The sequence below is a fragment of the Nycticebus coucang genome, chromosome 9, assembly GCF_027406575.1.
Source record: "Nycticebus coucang isolate mNycCou1 chromosome 9, mNycCou1.pri, whole genome shotgun sequence".
NCBI lineage: Eukaryota > Metazoa > Chordata > Mammalia > Primates > Lorisidae > Nycticebus > Nycticebus coucang.
The window spans coordinates 8,004,962-8,030,226 of NC_069788.1; the positions used below are offsets into that span (position 1 = coordinate 8,004,962).

Here is a 25,265-nt window from a genome sequence, read left to right on the forward strand (position 1 = left end):
CAGCACTCAGAGAAAAAAAGTAAATAAAAGTAAAAATACAATTATATAATATAAAGGGGAAAAAGGGATGTCTTAGCTGTTGTATGAGATATTTATGTGAGAAATGGGAGAAAAGTAGAAGAATTGCCACCCAAAGAGAGAAGAATGGAGTGAAATAAAAAATAAATAGAGAATAAAAGGGGCTGAAAAACCATAACAAAAATGGAGGATCTCTTGCTAGTGAAGAAAGTAAAAATGAAAAAAATAAAAATACAACATAACAACAACACTCCCCCAAAAAAACCTACAATGACAAAAAGGAGAAAAAAATAAGAAAAAAATTGGGAAAAGGAGTCAAAATGAAAGATACACACATACACACATTACACACACACACACACACACACACACACACACACACACACACACACACACCCTACCCGGACACCAGGTGGTGCTGTCATGTTAGGTGATGAAGAACACATGCTGGTTTGCTATGAAAAATGAGGAGCAGAAGCCACTTTCTAGTTGCATAGGAGATCAGGTCGTCTTTTCCTTAGTTAGTTGCCCTTGATCAGGGCCTTGTTGCTTTCAGTATTCAGTCCCTATGGGATTGGGCTCTTAAAGCTCTCACCAGATTCCTTAGCATGCATGTCACACATGGCCCCCTGATGACAAAGTGGCCTTCCTGGAGGACTGAGAGCCACTCAACTCACCCCAAGGGTAGATGCCTGAGCTCAGGAGGTGTACCAGAACTGACCACTCTAGGATCCTGGGGACCATTTCTCCCACATGTTCTTCCCACATTGGCAATGTCTAGTTAGCAGCCAAGCTGATGGGAGATCCACCCCACCTGGTATTCAATCCAGCTGCTAGACGCTGTTTGAGTCCACTGATTTGTTTAAGCCTTCCAAGTGAGCAGTTTATCCCCAAATCAAAAAACTGTAGGATAGCTCTTCCCTGTCCCCTGTTGTCAGCAGGAGGACTGGCTGGCCAGCCAAGCCCTGCCATTCCCAAACACTTGCCCTCTGTGCTGGTTTTCCTCAGCTCCAGACCTCCTCACTGGCTCCTGTAGTCTACCACTGCTTCTCTGTGCCCCAGAGTAATGTCCCTAGGTAGGTTCCCCAGCTAGAGGTGTCTGGAGTTTTATTTCCCTTGCATCATCACAAGTGGCTAGTAAGGAGATGTGTCTAGTCCACTATCTTGCTCCACCCCCCCATCCCCAGACTTCATCTTGATTATGAGAAATAAGTCTGAGGTTTTCAATTTTATAAGAGAGCATTTAGTAGAACATTATAGTAAACTATGTGTTTGTACACTATCACTGAGATAAAGTTTGCTTTTTACAATGGAAAGCTCTCTAGAAAGGAAACCAAGGTGTCTTCTTAGCTATTCATTATTAGATAAAGAAAAATAAACCATCTGTAAGCCAATTTCTTTAAGGAAATTAGAGAAATTTTTAAAGGATTCACAATGAAGTGAAATAGAAGTTTGACACAGCCAATTGTCTTCTTTGTTCAATAAAAATTATCTTTTTAAAGAAACTGTATTAAAGTGACTTTAATCAATGTATTTGACTAGTGGATTTTCTCAAATTCATAAGGCTTAAGAAAATAAAATGAGGAAGAAAGTAAACTATAGAGATTTTCCTATCTAATCAGAGATTTAAAAGTCATTTTATTCATAAGCATTGAGAAGTGGGAATTAAAGGAAAGATTATGCACAGTGCTTACTTTGAGACGGTAAGAAAAGCAAAAGTATTCATCTTAAACTAGGTTGCTGAGAGACCCAAAAGGAGGAATACCACTCAGAGAAGCCTGGTTACAGGGTAGTTCTACCATTAATAAGCTCTGTCATTTAAGAAGAGAGCTCACTTTTTTCATGTATGGATTATGAATATGACTACTCTTTCCACTTCTCAGGGTTATTATAATTAATCAATATGACAAAGGAAACAGCATAGAGACTCAGTTTAGATAGAATTCTCTTGTAGTTCTGGCTTTATTGCTCCATAACTACATGGGTCCTAGGTAGTGATTTATCTAGTTTTAACCCAAATTTCCTCATAAGGAAAATAATATCTCATCTCAAGGTAACCTTAAGGATTAAATAATTTACACAGATAAAGTAGATAATATGTAAATGTGGCCTATTATTAGGATTATGAATCTAAAAATATTATTAAAATGTAAAGTGAAATTATTAATAACCTAAATTTAGAAAGACCCTCAAGCTAGCATAATGAATGATGAAATGTATCCTGCTTGTGTGCAGATAATACACACTTTGACATTCTCCCATCCACCTTATTTCCTTATCTCAGATCCAAATATATGAAGCAAGACTGAGGAATTACTAAGACTGAATTTTTTTGGCTCAGCGCTTATAGCTCAAGTGGCTAAGGCACCAGCCAAACACACCACAGCTGGTAGGTTCGAAGCCAGGCCAGGCCTGCTGAACAACAATGACAACTGCAATCAGAAAATAGATGGGTGTTGTGGTGGACACCTGTAGTCCCAGCTACTTGGGAGGCCGAGGCAAGAGAATTTCTTAAGCCCAGGAGTTCGAGGTTGCTGTGAGCTGCGATGCCACAGCACTCTACCCAGGGTGACAGCTTGAGGCTCTGTCTCAAAAACAAACAAACACACAAAAAACTAAACTTTTCCAGGATCTGCGAATATTCTATGTGATTTTATATATTGGATTTTAGAATTATTACTTATTTCATCATTGAATATGCTATATTGATTTTATGATATAGTAAAGAATAAATGTTTTGGAATACCTTTTATTTCCCAAAATAAGGGTTTCTGTTTAAGTGTTATGACTACTCATTCTTTTCTTGTTTATTACAGATTAATATGAGGGTGTCAATGATTAGGTTACAATGGTTGCATTTGTTAGGCAAGGTCTCTGTTGCAGTCGTATCCCGTACCCAGGAGGTGTGTCACATACCCTTACATGGTGTTCATTCAGTGGGAGCACACCAATCTCCCCATTATTCCTCCTCCCCCCTTCTTCTCACTCTCTCTCTCCCTTCCTCCTCTCCTCCCTCCATACCTCCTCACCTTTCCCCCAACTTGAATTGAATTGAATTTTTTCTTTTGTGTAGATGTGTATTAGTTCATATTCTGGCTTCGTATTAGTACTGAGTACATTGGATACTTGCTTTTCCATTTTTGTGATACTTTAGTAAGAAGAATGGGTTTTGATTCCACCCAGGTTAATACAAAAGATTCTTTCTAGACTATTATTGCCTCATATATAAAATGAGGAAAGTTTGCCTAAGCTCTAACATTTTGTATACCATAAAGAATGCTCTTTAATTACTAAGAAAGAATCCATCTTTTGTACAAGTTTTGAACCAAATATAATTAAGAAAGATTATTTAAATGGTGATCAGAGTGACCCCTGATATCCAAGTAACAAGGGGAAAGAACATAAATTCTGAAGCTGTAGGTGTGAATTTAAGAGACTGCTTCCATTGCAAATGAGTTTGTATAAGTTCACCACAGGAATTTTGCTATAAAACCATCATGTAAATAGTCTGTCAAGTTGCTACTAAGGGAGATGAAAGAGTCCTATTCTCTCATAATCACGCTGCCAGGTTTTAAATGAAAGCAAATCTCAGACTTAATTCTGTCTTGCATACTTCCATTTGTAAGTTAGACCCTTATTAATAATCAGGCACAAAAACACTCACACAACCTGTTTCTGTCAGCTAGACATAGTCCCATTTCTCTGGGGTTTTTTTGTGATGAACCAACCTTTTTTTTTGCATAAAAGACTCTTGCTCAACAATATTTTAGAGACAGGATTCAGATAACCTAATATTAGACACAGCCAACCAGAATATTTTAACCCACAAGTACATTAGAATCATGTCTTGAATGGCATTCTGAAAGGTAAGGAATAAAAGACTTTCCTAACTTGATTATCCGATGTAAGCAGTGGTGGGAGAAATAAAAAATAGTTCACCAATCTGTATATTTTGAATACAACTAAATTCACACACAATTGAGAAGCATATCCATTATGCTCCTTTAAAAGCCACTAAATTCACTAATGAAAATCTTCTTTTAATATCCATTTGCAAAACCTCAGGTATTGGTCAGGGATAATGACAGCTAAAACGCTTGTAGTTGCCTTTTGATTAAATGTTGAGCCCTCGTGTATAAAGTACCCCCTATTAGGAAAATTAACTTCGCTTCAGGTGAAGTTGAGCTAACACATGCATAACCCAATGTCAGTGCTGAAATGTTTTAAAACGTATTTCCAGGGTCATAATACTCAGAAGTATTTTTCTCAAGCCCATACCCCTCCTATAAACTTCAGACTCAGTATCAGTGGCCTCCTAAGCATAATTAATCGCTTCCTAATTGGTTCTCATTGCTTCTCTTAGTCCCTTATTGTCTTTCATGAACACCACAGATAGTAATTCTGGCTCCTTTTGGTAGCATCTGGAGCTGCTTAGAAAAAGGGTCAGATCTTACCATCCCTGTGCTCAAAGCTTTCAGTGACTTCCCACCTCACAGAAGTAAAAATGAATATCATAACCAAGTCCTCAGGCCCTCTGATGTCTCTAATTTTATCTCCTTCTATTCTGAACACTGCTCTCAAATTTCCCTAACAGCCTTCATGTTACCAAATCATGACAGCCACATACTTCCAGCCCAAGGCTGTTGGGTAGGAAGCTTCTCTCTGCCTGACATTCCAATTCCCCATATATACACACAGCTTATTCCTTCACCTCGTTTAAGAATATGTTCTATGACTTTACATAACAAATGTAATCAGTGTAACCTGGTTCCTTGTACCCTCAATGAATCCCCAACAATAAAAAAAAAAAAAGAATTTGTTCTATGAAAACTAATATAGCCTCTTTGAAAAGAAGTATGGAGAATCCTCAAAGAGCTAAAAGTAGACCTTTCATTTGATCCTGCAATCCCATTGCTAGGTATCTACCCAGAAGGAGCAAAAACTTATTTTACTATAAGGACATTTCCACTGAATTCTCATCACAATAAAACTCAATTCACAATAAAACCTAGTGCCCATCAACTCATGAATAGATTAATAAACTATAATATATGTATAGCATGGAATACTATTCAGCCATAGAAAATAGAGACTTTACATCTTTTCTACTAATCTGGATGGAGTTGAAGAACATTATCCTTAGTAAAGTATCACAAGAATGGAAAAGCAAATATCGTATGTGCTCAATACTAATACAAAACTAGTAGATGAGCAATTACATGCCCACAAGAGAGAAAAACACAACTGAATTCAAGTGACAAAGGGGAGAAGGGACAGGGGAGAGGGGAGGAGGAAGGGGGTTTGGTAAGCTCTCACAATGTAAGAGTATATGGCACACCTCCTATGTGAAGGGCTCAACTACAACTTGGACTTTACCTAATACATGAAACCAATGTAACCCAAATGTTTGTACCCTTGTATTAATCTGAAATTTAAAAAAAGAATTTGTGCTAATGTCATTGTATTAGTTCCTTGTGGCTGCTGTAAAAAATTACTGCAAACTTCATGACTTAAAACAATAGAAATGCATTCTCTCACAGTTCCGAAATAACATTTGAAGGTGTTGCTGGCAAGGACATATTCCCCCTGGAAGCTCTTTGGAGAGTTCATTTCTTACCTCTCCTCTTATGTCTACATAAAATCCTCTCTTCCTCTCTATTAGAAAGAGACTTATTACAACATTTAATACCCACATGGATAATCCAGAATAATCTCCCCAACTCCAGATCTTTACCTTAATCACATTAGGAAAGTCTTTGCCATACGAGGTAACATTTAACATTATCAGATTCTGGGGATAAACTTGACACCTTTAGGGATGGCATCTATTAGTCTACCACAGTCATTTTCTCAGGAAGAGCTTCCTGTACAACCACACTTAAAATTTCAACCACTCTCTTCCCCAGCACTTCTCTCCCTTAACTCAAAGTAGTGAGTTAAAAGGTAGCTTCTCAAAATATTTTTCATTAGCTCCCACCCAGTGAGTGCAATGTATGGATATAAGGCACACTGCCTGGGTATAGGACACTTCTACAACCCTGAATTTTACCTGACATGTGTAAATTATATAATGTAATGGTTTGTACCCTCATATTAAACTTAAATGAAAAAGAATGAAAGAACCATTTGTTCATATTATAATCGCCAGAATCTGTGAATATTATCTCACGTGGAGAAAAAGTGAATAGTGCCTTATGTTGTAAAATTTGTGATTACATTAAGGACAGGAACTTATCCTAGATAAATCTTTCTGGGTCCTAAATCAATTGTGTATGTCCTTACAAGAAACAACAGCAAAATACATTGTACAGAGGAGGAGGCAATGTGACCATCCTTCACTCCAGCAACCAGAGTGATGCGCTGTAAGTCAAGGTGTTCCAGCACACCAGGGGCTGGAAGTGGCCAGGAACACGTTGCCCGCTAGCACCTGCCAAAGACACCTTGATTTCAGACTTTTGACCTCTGAAAATGAGAGCAAACATTTTTGTTATTTTTAAGCCATCATTTTAAGGTAATTTGTTACAACAGCCGTAGGAATTACAATTGGGGTATTCTGATAGCTTTTAATAAAAGGAATACAGAAAATAAACATCTCTCTATATGCTGGTTTTACCTTAGCTAAAGTATTCTTATCTTGAAGTTTTACCTGCAGTTACTATCCGGGTTTCTGTCTCCCTATTGAGAACGCAGACACAGAAGGCAGACATCCTGTTTCAACTCTGCCCTCACTTCGGGGAACCTTGGGGGTCCTTTGATCTTTTCCCTCAGTTTCTCATTATAATTGAAGAATAAACCAATGCTTACTTCAAAGGAAGACCTGGAGTTAAAGAGTTTAAAGAATTATGAAGTACTTACAAGTCTATGTTTAGCATGCAGTAAACGTCATGTCATAATTTTACTATTATGTTTACTATATTACAAAAAATAGAGTTGATTAGAAGTATTCTTTCAGTAACATAAGATTTTTACCTACTAAAATGTATGAGAACACACTGAGTTATCAAGAGAGTGGTGGTAAAGGCATCACCATCATATATTGATGGTTGGAGTCAAATTGCTACCACCTCAAAGGAGGACAATTTGATATGATTTAACAAAAGTACCAATATACCAACTTTTGTGAAATAACTGGGTTAAACATTGTAGCAATGTATTAATAGAAAAGATTGGAAACCTAAATTCTATCCGTATAGACGAAGTTAAAATATTAAACATTCATTTAATGCATTACTGTGAAACAGTTAAGAAAATAAGTCAAATACAGTAGAACCTCCATGTTGACCACTTTCTTAAGTTGATCTAATTTTTGTTGACTAGATATGCACCACATGTACTCAATGGAAGACTGACCTCTATATATTGACCACCTCTTTAAGTTGTATCTTGACCAATTGGACTGTGACATACAATATTAATTTACCCTCTGTAACTGGATAAGTAGAGTCCAATCCACACCAAGGACTAGAAAGTGTGGACTTTGCCCCTTAGTTGTTTTTTTTTTATTTTTTCTTCAGTATAAGTTCTTTTTCATATTTTATTATTACAATGTTTTTGGATTAGGTCTAACATCCTATTCTTTATCACATGTTTCAGAACATTATTTTAGTGTGAAGGTATGATATAAATCATAGGTACGTCCTACAATTATTTAAAAATTTTACAGATAACGGAAACATCATGGCCCAAAGAAAAGAACTCAAAGAGATGACATTGAAGTAAAAAGTTGATCTTCCATATTTTTTGGAAAGCAGCAGCCAAAGAAAGATGGTGCAGCTGGTGAGGTGGAATAAGTGAGTGAGGATGACACAGAAATTGCAGAGACTCCAAAAAAAGAGGATGTCAGGCATCTGATAATGCAGTTGAAGTCATTTTATATGAAAAAATGCTCAGGGCTGATGAGTGGTACAGCCAGTGTTTGGAGTGCTTTCTCAACTTATGTTTGTAATAAGAATAAGAAACAGACCAAGATGGACTTCTTTTACAGAAAGAATGAGTAAGCCATGAGAAACCAGGAAATGCATTGATTTTGTATGTTACTGAATGTATGATTTTACCGTGCTTTGATGATGTATGATTTCATATGATATTCTCTAAGAAAAGCTGTACAGGAAAGTAAACTACATATACAGATCAGTACAGTAGGCCTTGTTCCTTATGTTGGCCTCCTCCATATGTTTACCAATTTGTTACAGTCCCTAGGGTGGCCAACTTACAAAGGTCCTGCTGTATTTCCAGTTCTGGCAAAAGAAGAGCAACTTGTTTCCAACCTAGGGATCCCACTGAGAACAATAGAAAAGCTGGGCAAAATACAAGTGTGCTTGTGTGTGTGTGTGTGTGTGTGCATGTGCTCACGCACGTAGATGTTAGGGAATTACCAAAGCACCTGGATTTAAAGGGCCAGGATGCTGGAGAGAAGAAAAGCTCAATGAAATAATCCAGACATTCCACACAGCTTTTATCCTTGAGGAATGTGCCAATTTGGAACTGGCATAGGACCAAGAGGCTGAATGCCTAGAATAAAAGAACAGCGAGAAAGCTAAACTCAACTTTGGAAGTCTTATGGGATAGGGAAGATAGAATTTTGTACACAATGACCAGGAATATAGCCAGGACTCCTGAAGTCATGATCTTGATGGAAGAGAAAGAAAGTAGTGAGCCCAGTAGTTGGTCCTTCTCTTTCTCTTAACACACAGGTCAGATTGCCAATCATATGGATTAAGGAGTTTTCATCTAGGATATATAGAGAACTACAAATAAACAACCTAATTAAAAAATTGGCAATATACTTAAAGAGATATTTTTTCAAAGAACATAAACAAATAGCCGATTAGCAGATGGAAAGATTTTCAACATTAGTCATTAGGGAAATGCAAATCCAAACCATAATGAGATACCACTTCACACCCACTCAGACTGGCTATAATAAAAAAAGATGGATAATAATAAATGATGGCAGGGATTAAGGAAAACTGAAACCCTCATACATTGCCAATAATACAATGATGCAGCTGCTGCAGAAAATAATTTGGTGGTTCCTAAAAAACTTGAACATATAATTACCATATTAAGTCAGACAATTAAGTTGATGACTCATCCTAGAAAAAGTCCTACACGCCCCATTGCTGAATATCACTACAGTCACCTTCGAAGTACTTCCCTTGGGAAACTATGCACTAATGCCAGTGTCCAGTCCACTCTTCAAAGCAATTTTTGAACTTTTCCTGGGATGGCCATCAGAGCTGTCATCATACAAGGTGTGAAAAATCAGTTCACAAACTCATCCTAGACATAGTGCTCTGAAAGCTAGAGGGCTTCTCTACCTTCATGAGGCACAAAGCTGAGCTGGCCTCTTCTTGAGAATAGAGCCCTGAATTGCCACCTGTGTAGGGGTGGGTCCTCCCCACTAGAGACCAAAGCTGAGGTGGCTGGTGCCACATTATTTCTCCACCCACTGTGTGCCTTTGTCCTCTCCAAAAAGCTTCAGTTCCTCATTTTCTCATTGCTGGTCCCCACACAAATATTTCTCAACCCATGTTCAGACTGTGGTGGCCACAGGGGACTGGTCAGTCACAGGGGAACTATGTGATCACAGAGCTTAAACATTCATGGTGGGCTGCCTTCAGGGAAGAGCGGATAGAGGGCCAGCTGTCCTCCTCTCATACTCTCCTCCTTTTCTCCCCCACTCCTAGCAGCCAGCACAACCATGACTGTCCCACATGGGCCACCAGGGATGCACCAAGGGATGGCCCAGCTGGGTTCTCAGGAGCAGCTGCTTTCCCCCTTTTGGCATGCCCACCACACCACGGTTTCCAAAGGGAGTAGGGCCCATATATTTTCTCTTAAAGACCTACAGTGGACCAAGGGATGTGCAGATGTGAGCTCCCTGCCCTCCCTGGCACTGTGCACCTGGCTGGTCTGACAGAACAGGGCACACCCTGAAGCAGAGTCATGTTAACCTCCTTGAGCACCCACAGGCAACTGGGGACCAGTACAGTTTTTCCCAGCATGTTCAGTAATTTGAATTTAGGAGGTTGGTGAATAGGCCTGAAGGCTGGATCCTGTACCCTCCAGGTGTCAATCATGTTGTTCTATGACACAAAGGGGAGATTTGTGAACTAATCTTGGGAACTGTGGGGGCCAAGCCACATGGGCAGACTTAGGAGAGTGCAGTGTGGGTCCAAGCCACAGTTCACTCATGAGGTACCCTCTCCCAACAGGAAAGACATGCTTTTGGTACAGTACCGGATCCTAGGTGAGGAAATGTCCTGCCCAGGTGCCATTGTTAGGGAGACCATCACCATGGAATACTGCTTGTGAGTAGATGCTGGGAGCAGAGCCAAATGGAAAGAGAAGAGGGAGAAGAGCAAAGCCCACTTCTGCCTGTCAGACTGTGAATTCTAGATGGGTCCTCCCTACAAGCAAACTTCTGGCTCAGTGGGGCCAATTAACCCCTCCGTGGTGGCTTTGCCCACCAGCCTGGGAGCTGACTCTTGGCCTCTTCCAAAAATAGCTCTTACACCTGCCTCTGTGGTTCCTGAACACAGTCTCCCTCAACAGAGCCCCACCCAGCCTCACTGGCTGTGGTGCAGGAGAATGGGCAAGACATCATCCTCCAGGACATCCAAGAGCCTCTCCTGATGGACTAGAGCCAGTCAACATTCCCAAAAGACACCACTGCAGCAGGTGACTCTTTCCTGAAAGTTCCACCTACTGGCAGGGAAGACAACTTGTACAGTCCACTGCAGTTACTGCTTTAATCATACAGGGAATAGGTGGCTCTCATATACAAGCACTACCTGCTGACTTAGCAATTAAATGGGACATCCCAATTAGTTCACACTGTTAAGAAGAATACAAGGCTACAGAAAGAGAAGGTATTTCAAAGACCTCCACCTCCGCTGTTGAGAAAAGTCAAGGAATGAGGCCATGCACACAGTATACCACTGCAACAGCCTACAAATAACTACAAACAACTCCATCTGAGAGGCTGACACAGCAAAGGTGTCCTAAAGCCATAGTATCCATCCAGAATCTAGGCCCCATCAAAGTACCCACAAGCAAAGTCAAAGGTTCTTCCTGATTTAAGAGTGAGGGGAGAGAAAATCTCATCTAGACAAAAGAAAATCCAAAATTAAGAATGACAGCTCTATAGATGAGAAAGAATTAGCACAAAAACTCCAAAAGAATGAAGAATCGGAGTAAAATAATCCACACCAAGGAGCACACCAGTTCTTTAGCAACGGATCCCAAATAATATGAAAATACTGAAAGGACATCTCAAGGACCTAGGAAAAAAGAACAAACCAAACCAAAAACTCACAGAAGGAAGAAATAACAAAGTTCACAGCAGAACGAAATGCAATGAAAACAAACACAAAAAAGGATAAACAAAACAAAAAGTTGGTGCTTTGAAAAGATAAACAAAATTAATACACCATAGCTAGATTAACCAGAAATAGAACAGAAAAGACTCAGATAAACTTGATAAGAAATGAAAAAGGTGACATTAAAACTGTTTCCACAGAAATATAAAAGATCACCACAGGCTATTATGAAAACCTTTATGCACACAAACTAGAAAACCTCTAGGAAATGGATAAATTCGTGGAAAAACACAATCTCCTGATCCTGAATCAGGAAGAAATAGAAACCCTGTATAGAATAATAACAACTAGTCAGATTGAAGCAGTTAAAAAAAAAAAAAATCTTCCAACAAAAAAGCCCTAGATCAGATGGATACCCAGCAAATTCTATCAAATCTACAAAGAAAAACTGGCTCCCATTCATCTTAAACTGTTCCATAACATTGAAGAGAATACCCCCAATTCATTCTATGAAGCCAGTATCATCTTATACCAAAGCCAATGAAGGATATAACAAAAAAGGAAAACCACAGATCAAAATCCCTTATGAAGACAGATACAAAAATCCTCAACAGCAGTAGCAAACCATATTCACCAGCACATCAAGAAGATCATCTATGTTGATAAAGTGGGTTTCATCTCAGGGATGCAAAAATGGCTCAACATGCACAAATCGATAAATATTATTCACCAAATAAACAGAGGTAAAAACAAAGACCATATGATCACCTCAGTAGATGAAGAAAAAGCATTCAATAAAATCTAGCATCCCTTCATGATAAAAACTAGGCATAAGAGTAGCATAGCTCAAAATTAGAAAGCCACATATGGCAAACCCACAGTCAACATCATACTGATTGCTTTTAATTTAATGATGTTGATACTACCAAGTGGTAAAAAAAATTCATAAAATATTTCATAAGGGGACAAATATAAAGTATTCCCCTTATGAAATGAAACAAGAAAAGAGTACCTACTGTTACTACTTCTATTTATCATAACATTGGGAATCCTAGCCAGAGCAACATAAATAAGTAAAGGCATTAAAATTCGTCAAGAGGAGGTCAAATTACACCTGTTGCCGGAAATGTAATCTTTAATCTAGAAAACCCTAAAGATTTCACCAAAAAGACTCCTAGAATTCCTAAATCAATTTAGCAAAGTCTCAGGTTACAAAATCAATGTACACAAATCAGTAGAATTTCTACATACTAATAACAGTGAAGATGAGCATCAAAGTAAGAACACAATAACATTTGTGAAATAGCTGAAAAGAAAATAAAGTACCTCCAAATATACATAAGCAAGGAGGTGAAAGATCTTTATGAGGAGGATCACAAAACCCTCATAAAAGAAATCTTAGATAATACAAACAAATGGCAATATATCCCCTGCTCATTGATTGGTAGGATCAACATCATTAAAATGTTCACATTTTCCAAAGTGATTTGGTGTTTTACCAAATACAGATACAGATACAAGAAAATCCCCAAGAATATGCCAGCATCATGTTTCACTGATTTAGGAAAAAATAATCCTAAGCGTCACTTGAAACCAAAAAAGGAACCCAATAGCCAAAGCAATCTTAAGTAAAAAGAATAAATCTGGGAGCATCACATTATTTGGTTTCAAATTATGCTACAAAGCAATAGTAACCAAAACAACATAGCACTGATAAAAAAGTAGACCAATGGAACAGAATAGATAACCCAGAAATAAAACCATCTACCATCTTTTTTCTTTGTTTGTTTGTTTTATTTTTACATATACATATTTTTATTTGGTTTCCATTTTTTTGCCTTCACAAAATTAAAGACACTTAAAATTTAATAACAGTAACAATGTTTAAGATAAGGACTAGAAACAAAAAACTCATAAAGAATGAATGAACATAAATACATTCAGAAAAGGAATCAGACAATTGCTACATCAAAATATTAAGCAACAATAATAATAATAATGCAAAGAAAGTAACATTCACATTATCAAATAAGAGTATGTCTAATATACAATGCTTTGACTCAGATTCAGTATGGTGTCATCAGTTAACTTCTTCTTATAATTTTTTTTTAAGTCTCAAAAAATAGACAACTAATATTTATAAATAAAAGTAAAAGATAATTTCAAAAAACAGATCATGCCAAATCTTATAGACAATAGAAAAAGAAGAAATACTTCAAAATCATTCTACTTGATCTGGGTACACCTGATATTAAAACTGGAGAAAATATAAATTATAAAGAGGAAATTACAAATATATGTCACTTATAAATGAGGATATAATATCCTAAACAACATATTAACAAGTTGAATTAAAAATTAATGTTTAAGTAATGTACTTTGGTCAAAATTAAATCCAATTTATGTGAGAATTAGTCACTATTTTCTTTTCTTTTCTTTTCTTTTTTTGTTTTGCAGTTTGAACCCGCCACCCCTGGCATATGGGGCTGGTGCCCTACTCCTTTGAGCCACAGGCACCACCCTTCTTTTCACTTATGGTTTTTTTTTTCTTCTTTTCCTTTCCCTCACCCCTTCCCTCCTTCTCTGTCTGGTCTCCCCTTCCCCCATGCCCCATCGTGTCATTAATTGTCTTCATATCAAAATTGAATACACAGGATTCATACTTCTCCATTCCTGTGATGCTTCACTAAGAATAATGTGTTCCACCTTCATCCAGGTTAGTACAAATGTAGCAAAATTTCCATTTGTTTATGGCTGAATAATATTCCATGGTATACATACACCACAGCTTACCAATCCATTCCTGGGTTGAAGGAAACCAAAAGTTTCCACATTTTGGCAATTGTAAATTGGGCTGCAATAAACAGCCTAGTATAAGTATCTTCATAATAAAAGGGTTTTTTTCCCTTCTGAATAGATAGATGCCCAGTAATGGAATTTCAGGATCAAATGGGAGGTCTAGATTGAGTTTTTTGAGGTTTCCCCATACTTCCTTCCAAAATGGATGCATTAGTTTACAGTCCCACCAGCAGTGTAAAACTGTTCTTTTCTCTCCACAGCCACGCCAACATCTGCAGTTTTGAGATTTTGTGATATAGGCCATTCTCGCTGGAGTTAGATGATATCTCAGGGTGGTTTTAATTTGCATTTCTCTAATAATTGGTGATGATGAGCATTTTTTCATATGTTTGCTAGCCATTTGTCTATTGTCTTTAGAGAAGATTCTATTCATCTCTCTTCCCCCATTGATGTATGGGATTGTTGGTTTTTTTCTTGTGGATTAATTGAAGTTCTGTATAGATCCTGGTTAAGTGTTTGTCTGATTCAAACTATGCAAATATCCTTTCCCATTGGGTAGGTTGTCTATTTGCTTTGGTTGTTCTCTCCTTGGCTATACAGAAGCTTTTCATTTAATTAAATCCCATTTGTTTATTATTGCTATTGTTGCTATTGCCATGACAGTCTTCCTCATAAAGTCTTTCCCCAGGCTGATATTTTCCAGTGTTCTTTCTATTCTGTCTTTGAGGATTTTGATTGTTTCATGCCTTAAATTTAAGTCCTTTATCCATCTTGAATCAATTTTTGTGAGTGGAGAAAGGTACCAGTGCAGTTTCAGTCTTTTACATGTGGATATCCAATTCTCCTAGCACCATTTATTGAATAGGAAGTCTTTCCCCCAGTGGATGTTCTTGTTTGATTTATTGAAGATTAGACGGCTGTAAGTTGTTGGTTTCATTTCCTGGTTTTCTATTCAATTCCTATAACACCATAATAACAGGGGACTTCAACACCTTTCTCTCAGAGCTGGACAGATCCTCTAAACAGAAATTAAACAAAGATGTTAGAGATTTAAATGAGATCCTAGAACAACTGTGCTTGATATACGTATATAGAACACCCATCCCAAAGATAAAAGAATATACATTCTTCTCATCGTCCCATGGAACATTTTCCAAAATTGATCATATCCTAGGACACAAAACAAAACTCAACAGAATCAAAAGAATTGAAATTCTACCTTGCATCTTCTCAGACCACAGGCACTAAAAGTGGAACTCAACTCCAACAAAAATGCTCAACCTCACACAAAGGCATGGAAGTTAAACAACCTTATGCTGAATGACAGTTGGGTGCAGGAAGAAATAAAAAAGGAAATCATTAACTTCCTTGAGTATAACAACAATGAAGACACAAGTTACCAAAACCTATGGGATACATCAAAAGCAGTCCTGAGAGGAAAATTATCTCTTTAGAAGCCTACATTTGAAAAACAGAAAGAGTGTGTATCGACAAACTCACAAGCCATCTGATGGAACTGGAAAAAGAAGAACAATCTAAGCCTAAACCCAGCAGAAGAAAAGAAATTCCAAAATTAAATCAGAGATTAATGAAATTGAAAACAAAAAAATCATTCAGAAAATTAATGAAACAAGGAGTTTGTTTTTTAAAAAAATAAATAAAATAGATAAATATTTGGCTAGACTAAGGAGAAATAAAAAAGTAAAAACTCTAATAATCTTAATCAGAAATGACAAAGGGGAAATAACAACTGATTGGAAATACAAGAGATTATCTCTGAATACTACCAGAAACTTTATGCCCAGAAATTTGACAATGTGAAGGAAATGGATCAATATTTGGAATCACACCCTCTCCCTAGACTTACTCCAGATGAAATAGATCTCCTGAATAGGCCAATTTCAAGCACTGAGATCAAAGAAACAATTTAAAATCTTCCAACATAAAAATGCCCTGGTCCAGATGGCTTCACACCAGAATTTTATCAAACCTTCAAAGAAGAGCTTATTCCTATACTGCAGAAATTATTCCAAAAAATTGAGGAGGAAGGAATCTTCCCCAATACGTTCTATGAAGCAAACATCACCCTGATACCAAAACCAGGAAAAGGCCAAACTAAAAAGGAGAATTTCAGACCAATTTCACTAATGAATATAGATGCAAAAATTCTCAACAAAATCTTAACCAACAGATTACAGCTTATCATCAAAAAAGTCATACATCATCATCAAGTAGGTTTTGTCCCAGGGATGCAAGGCTGGTTTAATATACGCAAGTCTATAAACATTATTCACCATATCAACAGAAGCAAAACCAAAGACTATATGATACTCTCAATAGATGCAGAAAAAACATTCGCTAAAATCCAGCATCCTTTTCTAATTAGAACACTGAGGAGTATAGGTATAGGTGACATATTTCTTAAACTGATCAAAGCTATCTATGACAAACCCACAGCTAATATGTTACTGCATGGAGTAAAACTGAAAGCTTTTCCTCTTAGAACTGGAACCAGACAAGGTTGTCCTCTGTCACCATTACTATTCAACATAGTCTGGAAGTTCTAGCCAATACAATTAGACAAGACAAGAAAATAAAGGGTATCTGAATGGGAGCAGAGGAGGTTAAACTCTCCCTCTTTGCTGACAACATGATCTTATACTTAGAGAATCCCAAAGACTCAGCCACAAGACTCTGGGAAGTTATCAAAAAATACAGTAATGTCTCGGGATATAAAATCCATGTCCACAAGTCAGTAACCTTTGTATATGCCAATAACAGTCAAGATGAAAAGCGAATTAAGGACACAATTCCCTTCACCATAGTTTCAAAGAAAATGAAATACCTAGGAATATACCTAACAAAGGAGGTGAAGGACCTCTATAAGACAAAGTGACACTCTGTCTCTAGAAAACAAACAAACAAACAAACAAAAAAAAACTAGAAGTTACCACAGTATCCCTATCAGAATGGCCATTATTAAAAAGTTTAAAAACAGCAGATGCTGGTGTGGATGTAGAGAGAAAAGAATGCTTAAATACTGTTGGTGGGACTGCAAATTAGCACAACTTCTATGGGAAACAGTATGGAGATTCCTGTAAGAAATAAATGTAGACCTACCATTTGATCTAGCAATCCTGTTGCTGGGTATCTCCCAAAGGAAATGAAAAAGACACCTGCACTTGAATGTTTATAGCAGCGCAAGTCAGAGTTGCAAAGATGTGGAATAAATCCAAGTGCCCTTCAATTCATGAGTAGAAAAGGAAAATGTGATATGTGTGTATGTGTGTGTGTGTGTGTGTATGACTATTTTAAATTGCACATGAAATTTATGGCCACCCTGTATATGTGTGTGTGTGTGTGTGTGTATATGTAGGTAAATGTATATGCGTGTATATGTATGTATATACATATAGATATGGGTATATGTATATACAGGGTGGCCATAAAGGTCTTGTGCAATTTTAATTTTTAAATTTTAATTTTATAGTGTATGTATATATATATATGCATATACATACACATATACATACACACATGCATGCCATGGAGTGCTATTCTGTCATAAAAACCTTGTTTCCCCGAAAATAAGACATCCTCTGAAAATAAGACCTACTTACAGGAAAGATAAGATGTCCCCTGAAAATAAGACCTAGCACATCTTTGGGAGCACACCTTAAAATAAGACACTGTCTTATTATCGGGGAAACAGGGAAGAAATGAAATAATGCCATTTGCAGCAACATGGAGCAAACTGGAGACCATTATCCTATGTAAAGTATCTCAGGAATTGAGAACAAACACTGTGTATTTTCACCAATTAGTGGAGGCTAATAGATGGGTACACAGGGAGACAAAGGGCCATGAGAAACCAAGGAGAGTGTGGGGTGGGAGGTTGGTTGGGAGATAAAAAATTGAATACTGGGGGAAATGAACATGATTCTGATGATGGACAAAAAAGCTCTGACTTAAGCATTTTGTAGAAGATTTCCATGTAATAAAAGCACTTGTACCCTTTAATTAATATTTTGAAATTGAAAATAAGGTAAAGCAAAAAAGAGATTGTGTTTTATACGCATATCATGGACTACTGCTCAGCAATAAAAAGGAATGTGATAATGTCATTTTCAGCAATTTATATGAAACTGAGAACATTATCCTAAGTGAAACATCTCAAGAATGGATTAAAAACCCACCTCTTCTTTTCACTAATAAGTGGGAGCTAAACGATGGGTACATGTGGTCATACAATTGTGTGAAGGACATTGGAAAGTAAGGAGGGAGGGTGGGGGGGGTGAGGGACAAAAATTTACCCGTTAAGTAGAATATACATTATTCTGGTGACAGACACACTAAAAAGCTTGGCTTCAGCATTATGCAATTTATCCATGTAAGAAGGGCACTTGTATCACCTAACATTTTAAAATAAAAATAATATTTAAAAATGAGGTATATACAGGCAATGGAATATGATTCAGCCATAAAAAGAATAAACTTCTGATATATGCTATACTTGGGATGGATATGCTTTGTAAAATAAGCCATGTACAAAAATACAAATATTATTTGATTTAACACACACATAAAATAATCTAAAAAATACACAAATTCATAGAGACAGAATATAGTTTAGAGGTTACTAGAGGCTAAGAGGAAAAGGGATGGAAAATTATTACTTACTGGGTTTGGAGGATGAAAACATTTTGAAAATATATAATGTGATGGTTGCATAATATTATGCATATAAATCCATGCAGCTACACTGTAGCCCAGGGGTCCTCAAACTAGGGCCTGCGGGCCACATGAGGTGGTGTGATTACATTTGTTCCCGTTTTGTTTTTTTTCTTCAACATAAGATATGTGCAGTGTGCACAGGAATTTTTTCATAGTTTTTCTTTTTTTTTAAAACTATAGTCCGGCCCTCCAATGGTCTGAGGGACAGTGAACTGGCCTAAAAAATTTGAGGACCCCTGCAGTGTAGCCCATGGAAGGCTGGATTAAGGTGGCCGCCATGATTTTTGTTTCTATTCCCACATTTCCACACAACACATTACACATAATTGGCATTAAATGCATTGAACAAAATGTGTTACATAACTATTTGACTGCTCATCTATTTCTCACCATCCTTCCCTCCCCTGGCCCACCACTATTTCTTTCTCTTAATATCATTTCAGTTCAAAAGTTCATGAAAAATTTCTGTTCTTGGCATGAAGCAAACATGTTCTAAGGAAACTTCAATTTTAAATTAATAATTTATTAAAGAAAATTATGAATTAAACAGAAATATCCTTGTAGAAACATAACTTAAAAGATCTTCTCCCAACCCAGAAATCCTCTCCACAAAAGTAATAAAGGAAACAAAAAGGAAAAATACTTCCATTATTAAATACACATTAAACCCAATTGTGCTGTATATACCACATTCAGCCCACTGAGAGATGGCAAAGGCAGAAAGAAATCTTACCCTATCAAATAGACAAGCAGACACAATCTATTTTCTACGTTTTCGAGGTGAACAGTAACTAGTTCTCCAGCAATAGGAGTTAAGCAACATTTATCACTCATAGTTCTATTTACCTGCTAATTGCGGTGAACATCTGTTAGTTAATTAGCAGTATCCAAAGGAAAAGCAGAGTCCTCTCCTCTGTGTGACAGAAAAGAGTTTGCACCTTGCCCACTAAAGTGAGGCTCTACCATCCACTGACATCAGAGACTGAGAGATGGCTCCACTTTTGCCCTTGATGTTTGCATTTCAAAGAGATGCTTCCTTCCCGGCTTCTTGATAAAGACCTTCCTAGGTCATAGAGCTGACAAAAGTCCTATCCATTCTTCAAAAACCATTGTGTACATTTCAAAGAAATAAGAAAATATTTAAGAATTCTAAGGTAAATGCTTCTAGGAAAAAAGGAAAGAAAGCTCTTACTCCATTTTTTGACAGTAGTAATTGTCTCTTATTTTTAGTTTGTTATTGTCGTAAGTAAAAATATATAAATATACATTTTTTTCTACAAGTAGAAACTCTGAACTCCAAGATTTCAGAGTGATGCTTGAGTTTGATGTGAATTGTATTTTTTGTATTGAATTTAAAAAAAAAAAAAAAAAAGAGCTCACAATCTACCCAGGAAAACCATACAGCACAATGACTTGTTATTTTAATAACAGTATGAAAGGTGTTATGGGGAGACAGAATGGCAGTAGTAAAAGTTGACCTGGAAAGTTCCAGGAAATCTCCACAGAGGAGGTTAAAGCACAGTCTAGGCCTCTACGAGCTAAAGAGAGGATTTATGAAAAGGTCTGGTGTATTTGAGCAATGGATTACAAATTCCAGTGGTGTCGTATCAGAATTGCCTAGGAAGTTTGTTAAAAATATGGATACTGAGACTTTATACCAAAGTCAGATTTCTGGGAGGCCGTCCCAGAAACGTATACGCCAATACCCTCCCAGTTGAGATGAGAAGTGGGAGAGGCTAGATAACGGAAAGCTTTGGGGGTTGTCCCTAAAGTTGTTGAATTGTATCCTGAGAGTTTCTGGCTATGACTTGTCATTAATTTCCAGCCCAGCTGGGCATTAAAATCCCCATGAGATAGGAGGAAGAAAGAAAATAAGAGGGAGCAGAGCCAAGATTGAAACGTGAGTGTTAATTTGGGCTCTCTGCCTTCCCTACCAGCCAGAGGCAAGCTGTTTCTGCTACTTTGTTTTCTGTCCTGGAAAGGACAAAGCACAATTTATTAGAAAAGACTTTTCCAAAGGAAGCGTTTTGCTTCCAGCTGTGAATCTGCCTGCTGTTCTTGGAGTCACAAAGAAGCTCCTGCCGGTAGGTAGACATGGTCACTGTTTCAAAGAAGAAAAGAAAAGTCTATGTTTTGGAAATTATGGGGGAAGAACACCTCTCTTCTCCCCATCTGTGGATTAGATTATGTATACAGAAAAATAGGTAATGTAAGAGATTTGTTCAGGAGAGTTACCTCCTACTTGTCACATATCAATTGTGATTAAAGGAAGGAATCTATTGCATATAGAAGCACAATATATATGTGTGTGTGGGTGGGTGTGCACACACATGTGTGTATATATATATACACACACACACACTTTTAATGTAAAAGAAGATAAACAGTGACAACCTAATTCCTATGAAGAATGCTTACAATTTTCTAAAATAATGTTATGGGCTGAAATGGTATTGAATCCTCCTCGAACACTCCATCTATTACACTGGACAGCTTATTGGATGGTTTCTCAACCCCGGCATTCTTGACGGTTTAGACTAGACAATTTTTTACTATGGAAACTGTCCTGTGTATTAAAGGGAGTTCATCAGCAGCTCTGACCTTGAACCATTACATGGCAGATGCACACTTCCCCAGCTTTAACAACTGAAAATGTCACAGACATTGTCAAATGTCTTCCTTGACCAAAATTGCCCCTGGATGAGAACCAGTGGTTTTTTGGTAACATGTGAAGGTGAAATGTGTCCTGTAATTTCATTAAACCCTTCCATATAGAGGAACAGTCTAACTCTGTTCCAATGTATGAAACTAAACTCCACCTCAATCCAAGGATGTTAATACAATGACAAATAACTCTGCCCACAAGCAGTCTCATGATTGAGGAGGTGGGCTTGAAGGTGCACTTTCATAAAAAGCTTAATGACACACATACCATTCATTTATTTCCAAGTATTAAATTGTATCCCAGTGTCCTCGAGAGTTAATACACCTCAGAACCCTCATTAATGTATTCCTTTCTGTGTCTAATGACTTGGCTTGAGGTAAAACCCTGGGGCCCTCAGAGACAGGATAAAGCAGAAGCACCTCCCATACAAAATTTCCGTGCATTCCACAAACGCTCATAGAACTTCTGAAGTCAGAATCTTTGAACTCCTAATACTGTGGATTCAGAGTGACTCCTCTCACTCATGACCCTGACCTATTTTTGCAGAATTTGGGATTCATTTCCTCTGGAATAATCACCCCTGAAACCAAAGGTAAATTTGGCTCCAAAAAGAACCAGGGAACATCTGGCCTCTACTCCACTCTGAGACTTATTTCTATACATTTCATTTCAATTTTTGCCTCTAAAGAGTCTTAGAGCTAACATACTTAAATTTGACAGTAAATATGGCACCTTTCCCAGTGTTCATAACTCCATCTCTCAATGTATTTTTGGTGACATATTTCTTGGGTAAAATTTATATATCCTATATATTTTTAGAAACAACTTAACTCTCCAACAATAAGGGGATGTTTAAATAAATTACTCTCCATCCATATACAACCATTTAAAAATCATGGATGGGACGAGAATACGCAATGGTATTCTCTTTGTGATATGAAGAGGAAACGATAAATGCAAAATAGGAAATATATAGTATGTATGATCTTGATTTTGTAAATACATCTATATGTCATTTCAAAAAGAAGTTTACATATCCAAGTGACAAATGTTTCCATTCACATTTATTTTAGATTTTGCTTCTGCTGTTCTCACGGCCCCCAGGCCAGAAATGAAGAAGGAAGCTTCATACTCAGAGCAAGACAGACCTACTGCCCCAGATACCTCCCTCAGCCTCCAAATTTGGGATGAACATCTGTACTCTTTATTCTTATCATTTTCAGTACCGAGAAATGCTGCATACCCTCCACTGCCAACAGACACTGTCTCCATCTGGCTTTGTCTGTTCTTTTCATGACTAATCTTCTAAAACTTTCTCATAATTCATTTCAGAACTCAAGTTCGGTCATCAGGAAAAGCCCCCTTTATTCTGAATCACATCTAGAGATGTTCCTTTCACCTTTTTGTTCTAACAAGAATAGGTCTGTCTCCTGTGGGTACCATTCCTTGAAATCCACTCGAGTGGAAATTGAGTTGATCCTTCTACCTATTGTACCTGTCAGCTTGGAGCTGGACTAAGGGTTATTTTTATCTCACATCTTCCCTGGCAAACCACTGGGCTCTCCTTTTTTCCTGCAAACTTCCCCTTCCCTGAAAGTACATGCCTTCCAAAGTATGCTCCCCACTACTCTAAATATAAAGCACTTCTTCTGAGCATTTTTGATTTTATGTTAATGTCAATCCTTTCAATCATCCTGTGCATAAACCCATCCCCCTCTATCCTTTGGCCTCAACTTCAGCCAATGCAACACTCTCCCACATAGTTGGAATGCTGAATAGAGTTGTATATCTATTGTATTGAAAGTAAAAATATATAATACATGTTTTTAGTGGAGGTTGAAAACGTTGTATCTGAGAATTTAGGGTCAGCATTACATATTGTAATTCAAAAGTAAAAACACCCTATTTTCAACCATAAAGGAATTGGAAGTAAAACAAAATGATCAGGAAAATATCTCAAATTTCATGGTTTTCTGAGCACAAGCTGAGGTGACCCAAGAACACAGCAGTGTCCCAAGAAATGGGACAGATGCATGTGAGTCTGGATAGATGAGACTGGGGACACATATCCGAGTCCTTCTGCATAACTGTAAAGGACCCAAGTCTGGGTTTGTTTGGCTCTTGGTTCTGCAGCCTGCACAGAAGCGTAATGCTGGCATCTGCTTCTATAAGGCTTCTACCAATGAAGGCAGAAGACGAAGGGTGAACAGGGTGAACCACGCTGGCAACAGACTGACCAAGAAAGAGAGGAGAGGGTTCCAAGCCCTTTAAACAACCATCTCTCAGGAGAACTAACAAAGGGAGAACTTACTCATTACTTCCGGAGACCACCAAGCCTTTCACCAAGAATCCACAAAGATGGTCATGAGCCAAACATCTTTCACCTCCAACACTGGGGATCGAATTTCAGGATGAGATTTGGATGGGACAGACAAGCAAACCATATCAATATGAAACTGTGCAAATAAAGTACGGAGTCATTAAGGGCAGAGTTAGTCAAATCTAACTAGGTCTACCTGGGGAAAGGATCTGAACTGGAGTTCAGGAAGGGTTTGAGTATGTAGCAAGGTGTAATTTTCCAAGAGGATGATCTGGGGTGGTAAATAAATATTATGTTACGGAGTGCCAATATTTATTGTGCCATGTGGATCTATTGAGTCATCTGCCAACGTGGCTGTGATCAGTGAAAATGTGCAACTTGCTTGTCAGTCTGCTGTCCCCCTTTTCAGCCTGGTAACAAGACTACACCAGAGGAGGCTCCAGCACTGGGAGACGGTGGAGCTCATTCAGCTTGTGAAGCTTTGAGTTATAAGCAATGCCTTTCCTGCCCCTTTCTTCCACGAATAAAGTAGTAAGGTAACTAACCTCTGTGGAGGTCTCAGAGCTTCACATGCATTGTTCTCCATTAATTCTCATAACTTGGCGACTACTTTTATTACTTTTAGCAGGTGAAAGAGCTGAGACACATGAAATAACTTGTTCAGTTACATTATTAGGTACAGGTGAGGTTTGATCCGAAGTGGAAAGGCTATAGACTCAGTGCTTTTACTCACCACGTGACAAACCACACAAAGTCAAGACCTCCTAAAGTCAGAGAGAACAAGAAGGGAGAAAAGAGCACCACACACCATTTTTAAACTATATTTTTAATTTTTCAGTTATCATGTATTATATGTGTATTCAAAAAAATAAGTATTTAATAATTTTATTGCCATTCATCATAGATAATTCCCCTCCAGGCAAATGGATTGTGAGTATGGGAGCTATAAGTAAATCAGAATGTCTCATTTAAGCAAAAGCATGGATTCGGATTACGAGACAGACAATATGGTGTCGCTGAGTAAAATCAGCTCCTGGAGCAGCGGGAAGAAAAGCACAGGTGGTGAAGGGACTAGAGCTCCCTGTAGGAGTCCTTCACCTCTGCTGACATTGACGACTCCATGGGGACACGTGTGACGGACTCTCCCTTCATAGTAACAGAGGCGTGTAGTACTGCAGTCCTGTCCTGGGCTCTGTGGGTTCATTAACGACATCCAATGTGAGTCCACTTCTGTCCACTGCAATTACTTCCCATGAAAAGAAGGGAAATGCTATTGTTCAGCTCATCAGGACCTCTAATTGTCAACACTGCAGTCTTCTTTCCCAGAATCATAAAGAACCAGACGCATGCGGGTAGCGTGCCTTACTTTTCTCCTTAGCTAATGCGTGATCTTAAGTCATATCCA

General features: G+C 37.8%; 1 pseudogene; it reads right to left on the bottom strand.

Moving 5' to 3' along the window:
• Nucleotides 1–25,064, bottom strand: part of LOC128594635 (PRELI domain-containing protein 2-like) — a 57,020-nt pseudogene extending 31,956 nt beyond the window's left edge.
• Nucleotides 25,065–25,265: the final 201 nt, after the last annotated feature.